Below are 8,611 nucleotides of genomic sequence, written 5' to 3'. Positions count from 1 at the left end.
AGCTCTGAGTTCACATCCGATTTCAGCACTTACTAGCTGCGCAGGCCTTGGACAAGTAACTTAACCTCTCTGTCTCCGTTTCCCTAATCTGTAAAATGGGAGTAGTCAAAGGCTGTGAGAATTTTTTTTCTGGCTGTGTTGCGTCTTCGTTGCTGCACGCGGGCTTTCCCTAGTTGCGGCGAGCGGGGTCTACCGGCGCGCGGGCTTCTCATTGCAGTGGCTTCTCTTGTTGCGGAGCACGGGCTCTAGGCGCGCGGGCTTCAGTAGTTGTGGCGCAAGGGCTTAGTTGCTCCGCGGCTTGTGGGATCTTTGCGGAACAGGGCTCGAACCGGTGTCCCCTGCATTGGCAGGCGGATTTTTAACCACTGCGCCACCAGGGAAGCCGAGCCTGTTAGCATTGAATGCATTAATATATGGATCGGAAGCATTTAGCAACTATTAGCTACTGGTTTTATGGTGTTACATTATTGGTTCTCCCCCACTAGAATGCCAGTTCCCTGAGGGCAGGGCTCTGTACTGTCAGCACGGTATCTTTAGCATTAAAACAACCTGGCGCAAATTAGGTGCTCAAGAAATATTTGTTGAGTGACTGACTCAATGAATCAAGTCCTAGAAATATAAATTGGCCAAAGCTGGGCGCACAGGATTCTAGCATCATCGAATTTGGTTCAAGGCGAGCTTTGCCAAACCCTGGCAGTACACCGGTCGCTGCACTACAGGATACTTCCAGCAGAGGGCGCTGTTGGTCCGTAGACCAGGCACCAGATTCCCGCGCGGCTCTCTACTCCCGAGTTCTCCGAGCCTCAGTGCAGATGCTCCCTCCTGCCGGAAGCTCTCTCTGACCACCCCAAGGCTGGAGGAAACGCCCTTCCTGGGCTCCTGCAACCTCCTGGGCTCCCATGTTCCAGCCATGCCCATCCTGGGTCATCACTTGTCTGTCTCCCATGCAGGACTGTAAGACCCAGGAAGGAAGACAGAGCCAAGGCAGTCTCAGTCCCTGCTGTGTGCCCAGTGCTACCCAGCACAGCCCGAACACAGAGAAGACACTCGGGGCAATGGTTGTTGACTGACTGATGGAAAATAAAACTCAAACTCATGCTCTAACTTCTCCAGGTATTTCTAGGGAACAGGGTAGAAGGGGGCAGCTGAGTCCTTGTCTCCCATTGTTCTGGCCTCAGGACACTGGACATTGGTTCTGGAACTGCCACACGCTTACCACGAAGCAGTGCAGGGACTGGAGCCAGATGACCTAGGTGCAAATCCCTGCTCTGTCATTTGTTGGCTGTGTGACCCCTGAGCCAGGAACTAACCTCTCTGGTCCTCACGTTCCTGATCTGTAGAAATGGACTCACATGTGTAACCTACTTTGTGAGGCTGATGTGGGGATTAATGGGTAATCCCTGTAAAAGGCTTAGAACAGAGTGGCACATGGTAAACACTGTGTGTGTATGTGGGGTGGGGGGAGGGAGGGAATTGGAGCCAGGTAGATCTGCATTCAAATCCTGGTCTTGACATTTCCTTTCCATGTCACCTGGGGCAAGCCATGATTTTCTGAGCACCTATTTCCTCATCTATAAAACAGGGATGGGGACTTCCCTCGTGGTGCAGTGGTTAAGAATCCGCCTGCCAATGCACGGGACACGGGTTCGAGCCCTGGTCCGGGAAGATCCCACATGCCATGGAGCAACTAACCCGTGCGCCACAACTACCGAGCCTGCGCTCTAGAGTCCGCGAGCCACAACTACTGAGCCCACGTGCCACAACTACTGAAGCCCGCGCGCCTAGAACCCGTGCTCCGCAACAAGAGAAGCCACCGCAATAAGCCCGGGCACCGCAATGAAGTTAGCCCCCGCTCGCTGCAACTAGAGAAAACCCACGCGCATCAACGAAGACCCAAGGCAGCCAATAAATAAATAAATAAACAAATAAATAAATATAAAACAGGGATGATTGCACTCATCACATAGCATAGTGGTGAGGATTAAATGAGATAAAGGCTGAAAGAAGGTGTTAACCAAGGTGACCATTTGGGCTGGCCCTGTGCCAAGCACTTTTGCACAGCGTCAGCTGGGGCTGGCATTCCTGAGTTCTTACCCAAGACAGGCCCTATGTCAGGTCTTGTCTTGTAGATTAATTCTGTTCACCTTCACACCAACCTGCTATGATTGTCCTCATTCCACAGGTGAAGAAGATGAGGCACAGAGAGGTTAAGCGACTTGTCCAAGATCACACAGCCAAGGAGTAGCAGAGCCCCTGAATCCATACAGCCACCCTCTGAGATAGGCACTCTTACTTGCCATACCTAAAAAGGAGGAAACTGGGCCAGGCTGCACTTCAGAGGACGTGGGGCTAGCCGGTGGAATTGGTGGGGTCTCTGGACTGGCTCTGCCATGTCAAAGGTTTTCTTTAAGATCACTCTGACGTCAGACTCTCAGCTGCCCCACAAAGTACTCTGTGTTCCCAAAAGTACACCTTTCACAGCAGTCTTAAAGTTTGCAACAGAAGAATTTAAAGTTCCTGCAACATCTAATAACTGCAATTATTACCCATAATGGAATAGGCGTAAATCCTGCACAGACTGCTGGAAATGTTTTTCCAAAGCATAGTTCAGAACTGCAAATTAGGGACTTCCCTGGCAGGCCAGTGGTTATGACTCTGTGCTTCCATTGCAGGGGGCACGGGTTCGATCCCTGGTTGGGGAAATAATATCTTGCAAGCTGTGTGGCCAAAAAAAAAAAAAAAAAAAAGAACTGCAAATTGTTCCTAGAGATCATGTTGGAAGTTGTAAATATCTGCTACTTGGAACATAAGATTACCTTTCAGAATGAATATTGGTATTGTTGTTGTAAAATTGAAATCAGGCATTTAAAATCCTATGAAAACACCAATAGTTGAGGAAATAATGAGGGTGACTCTGTCCCTTCCTGTTAGTCACACGCTTCATGTGAAGAGGGAAGGCTTCCGCATTGAAGGCATCACTACCGCAGAGGATCATAGTCTTTCACTGCTACCTTACAACACACACAGGTAGTTCCTGTGGGGTAAATGGATTTACCCAACTGTGTTTGAAAACTGGAGGGTGCTTCAGATGTAGAGAACAAACGTATGGACGCCAGCGGGGGAAAGTGGCAGGGGGTGGCGGGGGGGGTGGGATGAATTGGGAGATTGGGCTTGACATATATACACTAATATGTATAAAATGGATAACTACTAAGAAACTGCTGTATAAAAAATAAATAAAATAAAATTCAAAAAAAAAAAAACAACTGGAGGATGCTTCTGATCATTCTTTCTGAGAACATTTGGGAAATTAAAATGTACTGAATCTTCCTATTTGTCTTTGAGTTAAAAATGTAAGAGGATTATGGATGGTACAAGGCAGTTGGCTTGATAGCATCTGACTTGCAGATGTAAAAATAGTTGAATTCTTACTCATGTATCATTTATGATAGAGAATATAAATGTATTGATGAGTTCTTGTTATCATTTAGGTTGTTTTTGAGTTTCAAATTCATGTATTCATATAAAATTTAATTTAATATCAGAGCCCAAAATTGGCTTTTTGGATCCAGCCGTTATGTGTAAAATTGATATCCTACACCAAAGTGTTTTAACTATGATCTTGCAGAATCCAACACTTGTAATGGTGAGAATTGAAAATAAAGTAGAAGCATCTTTGGCTGAAAAAAAAAATTAAGAAAGAGGAAGAAACTGAAGCTCACAGAGGAGAAATCCCTCACCCAAGACCACAGTCAACAAGGCAGTCAGCATTTGAACTTGATTCTAGCTGGCGGAAGGCAGCTCTAGTTCAGTCAAAGCATAACCAATTCCCTGGTCGCCTTCTCTGTTGGACTCAATTTTTAGCATTTCCACCTTTTTCCTCCACTTGCAAGAACGCTGTGGAAATTATTCCTAATGGTCCATGAAAAGATCAAGGACCAACCAAACTCAGATGTCTTCAGTTGCCATGTTCTAATTTATTGGCAATAGGGTGAGTAATGCTTTCCTGGTTTCCTAACCAGGAATATTTCCTAACCAGGAATATTTCCTAACCAGGAATATTTCCTGGTTAGGTTGCTTTACCAGATGAAAAATGGCCAAGACATTTATTAATTAAATAAAAATGCAGCAACCAAATGTGAAGATCTCAAACTGTTTCATTTTGAAGTATCCATTAAGAAACACTGGGTGGGGACCTCCCTGGTGGCGCAGTGGTTAAGAATCTGCCTGCCAGTGCAGGGGGCACAGGTTCGAGCCCTGGTCGGGGAAGATCCCACATGCTGCGCAGCAGCTAAGCCCGCGTGCCTAGAGCCTGTGCTCCACAACAAGAGAATCCACCGCACTGAGAAGGCCCGTGCACAGCAACGAAGACCGAACACAGGCAATAATAAATAAAATAAATTTATTTTAAAAAAGATAAAGCACAGCTAATTAAAAAAAAAAAGAGCCTATGTCAAAAAAAAAAAAGAAAACAAAAAAATGAAACACTGGGTGGAATAGATTGGGAGTTTGGGATTAGCAGATGCAAACTATTATATATAGGATGGATAAACAACAAGGTCTTACTGTATAGCACAGGGATATATTCAATATCCTATGATAAACCATAATGGAAAAGAATATGAAAAAGAATGTATACATCGATATATATGTATAACTGAATCACTGTGCTGTATAGCGGAAATTAACACGACATTGTAAATCAACTATACTTCAATAAAATAAATTAGAAAACAAAACAAAAGAGACACTGGGTAGAAGAGAAATTTGTCATACATTTTAGCTTATAAATGTATTTTCAACATCCATCCATATACAACTAACTCCTGGTTTCATTTTCTATGAAACGATTCTTTGAACTTGTCTTCCTTCTAAAATCAAAATCATTCCAAATGAACTCATATTAACTAGTGACAAAAAAAAAAAAAAAGAAGAAGGCACTCAACAAAATCCCCATCCAATCACTTAAGACCTCAGTTTGCCATGTCAGGAAAATGGGTGGATGTGATGGGGGCTTTTCTATTTTCATCTCTTGGCCATAGTTTTTAAAAAGCCTCCCCCCTTTTAAATTTTTATTTATTTATTTATTTTTACTCCCTTAACTTTCATGTAACATACAGCAGTGTGAATTATATTTACCCCCTTTTTTAATTTAAGAAGTAAAGTGCTGTCAGAAAGGATGTTCACAGAGAACAAAAGACTATAGAGTGAGAAGTAGGTCTTTGTCACTCCGTGATCCCCACTCTTCCCAGAAGCAAACATGATTACCAGTTTCTAGTATCCTTCCTGAGATATTCCAGGGATATGAATTGTGTGTGGATGTCTGAGCATGAGTGACCATTTAAGAAAAACACAAATGAGAAAAACCTTACCCATGGAGGTAGACTGAACAATGGCCTTGACTTTGAGTGTGGTCACGTGACTTACTTTAGTCAATAGCAGAGTGGCACAAGTGCCAGTCATGCCAGTTCTGAGCTTCGACCTAAGGGGCCTTGAACGTTGCCTTTTGCGCCCAGGCACAGGCATGAGAAAAGCTTCCCCTGCGTGACTGCTCCCCCTTTGGCCCACACACCACAACGTCTCTGTAGTGTTAAAAGATAAACTGAGGTATATTAAAATTGTATTGAGTTTGAGCAAAAATCGATTCGAATCAGGCAGCATCCAATCTAGCAGATAGAAAGGAGCTTCGAGGAACTAAACAAAATGAAAGACTTTTATAGGTGGAAGGGAGCAGAAACAAGAAAGTTGTACCAGGCAAAAAAAAGCAGGCTGGTTATTGCAAGGTCACTTTCCTTTAGGGACGGCAGGGGTCTATCAGGCAGATTACCTAACTAGTGCTGATCTGAGTGGGTGGTTTAAGATTCCATCTCTGGGAGAGCCGAAACTGTCATTAAGTCTTGATTTGGTGACATGGGGCTTAGCATTTTGAGCCTGTTGTCTTGTTTTTGACATAAGAGTACGGAGCAAAGCTTCCCAGTTGTGCCCATCCCAAATCAGCCAACTCTCAGTCAACCCCACATCCATTTCAAAGCTCCTGCATTTTGGGATGGTATGTTTCACAGCATTTTTGTGGCAACAGGAATATATATATTTTTTTCTTTTTCTCCCCCCCCCCCCACTTAGCAATATATCTTGGTGCTATGATCTAAATGTTTGTGTTTTCCCAAAATTCATATGTTGAAATCCTAACCTTCCAAGGTGATAGCATTAATAGCTGGGGCCTTTGGTATTAGTAGGAGGAGAAGGCCTCATGAATGGGATCGGTGTTCTTATAAGAGAGATCCCACAAAGCTCTCTTGTACCTTCTGCCACCTGAGGATACCAGAAATCTGCGATTTGCCCTTTTCCAGCCTCAGCATCCATCCGCTGTAAAATGAGGCTTTAGCATGAACAGGTGGAATCAGGAAGGGAATGACTACCCGGTCCAGTCTGGTTCTGCTACTTCCCAGCTGTGTGATTTTGGGAAAGTGACTCAACTTCTCTGGGCTTCACTTTCTTGACTTGTAAAATTTGCATATCTACCTCATAGGACTGTTGGAGAATTAAATTGGTTAATACACATACAGTGACTGAATCCTGAAACCAGACTGCTAGGGTGATGAAGGGGGCAAGGGGATGTGGGTACAAATTGTCAGGGCCTAAAGACCCAGAAAGAGACTCTGGGCTGACAATATTGTCTGACCTTGCTGAGAGGCCTGAAAATTATCTTTACCAAAGCCTAAACCCACTCTCAGCAGCCCTGTGCCAGTTTGATTCCCAGCTCTGCCCCTTCCCAGCTGTGTGACCTTGAGCAAGTCACTTAACCTCTCTGACCCTTATTGTTGGGAATGTTAAATGAGCTAATATATGTAAAGCAGTTAGCCTGGTACTTGACATATAGGAGTGCTCCATGAGAGTTAACTGTTAGGGTGGAGACTGTGGAGTGGCCACTCAATATCCATGCTAACTTCCTTCTAGCACGTCCAGTTTTTCAGAGGAAGCATGATTCTGGGGGCAAGAGGTGTTCCTGGAGGCCCAGCCTAGAGCCTGCTCCTTCAGCCCTTCCAACAATTTTGTGAGCACCTAATATCTGGTAGGAAAGCCCTTTCTACTTAAGCTGGGTGAAGGGGTTTCCAAATGACTGATAAAGCTACTATTATTTAGTCAACAAATACTCATTTATCCTGAGGGCACTGGGGAGCCATGGCAGGTTCTGAGCAGGAGAGGTCAGCAAGTAGGGAGTAGGTGGGACAGGGCAACACTGGGGCAGGAGACCAGCGAGGCTGCTAGGGCAGGAGTGAATGTGGAGGTCTTGAGCTAGGGTAGGAGGGATGGACAGGCCTTGGAGACTGATGGGCTCAGGGGCTGGGAGTGGGAGGAAGATATATGATGGGGATTACAGTGCTCCCCAAGGCCAACTGTTTCTGTGAGACTCAAAGAAGATAAAGGAGGTAGAGCTTATGATACAAGGTCTGCTGGAGTGTTTAACTGGCTCAGCCCTGGTCACATGACTGAACCATTGCTGCAAAGGATTATGGGAAACCGAGTTTCTGACATTTTTGGCTTCTCCAAAGGAGGTGGTCAGAGGGTGGGGGGCTCCCCAGACACAGAAAGGGCTTCGGATGCTGTGTGGCCAAAAGGAATGTCAAATGTCCACACAAGGGGTTATTAGGGATCCAGGGGGCTGAGCTGTGTGTGATGTGGCTGGATCCTGTCTCTCCCTTGCTCATAGCTCTCAGGGGCTCCTATCCCACTCACAGTGGGATGGAGACTCCTCCACGGCCCCTAGGACCCTACAGGTCTGCTCCTGTCTTCTCTCCAACCTCATCTTCTCCCTCCCACTCTCCCCTCTGCCCCATCTGCTCCAGCCCTCCAGCCGTCTCCCTGTCTCTCAGATATGCCAAGCCACTCCCACCTCAGGGCCTTTGCACCTGCTGTCCCTCTTCCAGATCCCCACATGGCTGGCTCCCTCCAGTCTCTGCTCGGATGTCACCTCCCTAGAGAGGTCTGACCTGATCTCCTCTGCTGTGCCATCACTCTCATCCCTTACCCTCTGTCACTTTCCTTCAAAGCCCCATCGTCCCTGACATTAGAGCATATATTGACTTGTTTACTCTCACTAAAATGTCACCTCCGCGAGGGCAGGGGTTTTGCTTATTTTCTGCTGTGTTCCCATTAAGTGCTTAATAAATAATTGTTGAAATGATAAATGCATAATAATTCTAGACCAGTTCCTTTTAGTTCTCTGAGCCTCAGTTTCCCTAACTGTGAAGGAGAACTTTGCCACTCTGACCTTACTGGGAAGGGGAAGTTGGTGGAGAGATCAGGGGCTGGGCCCCAAGGAAAAGTTTTCTAAGCAGCTCCCCCTCCCAATAGTAACCTAGGGAGAGGTAGAGAGGGTCCCCTTTCCCTAGATCAGTGCCCCCATGCCTGGGAAGAAGTGGGGAAGATCGGGCAGGAGGGAGGAACCTCAGAGGGAAAGGAACGTTCTCTTCTTTGTTTCAATCCGGGCGCTCCCTGAACTCCTCCTGCTCCCTGGACTTGCCCCCGCTTGCCCAAGTCTTGGCGCCTTCCAGGCGGAGGAAGCAATTTCCTCTGTGCCGTCCCATTTCCGAAGAATCTCATCCTCGGC

This window comes from Eschrichtius robustus, chromosome 19, assembly GCF_028021215.1.
Source record: "Eschrichtius robustus isolate mEscRob2 chromosome 19, mEscRob2.pri, whole genome shotgun sequence".
In the NCBI taxonomy this organism is placed as follows: domain Eukaryota; kingdom Metazoa; phylum Chordata; class Mammalia; order Artiodactyla; family Eschrichtiidae; genus Eschrichtius; species Eschrichtius robustus.
This window is presented reverse-complemented; position numbering follows the sequence as displayed.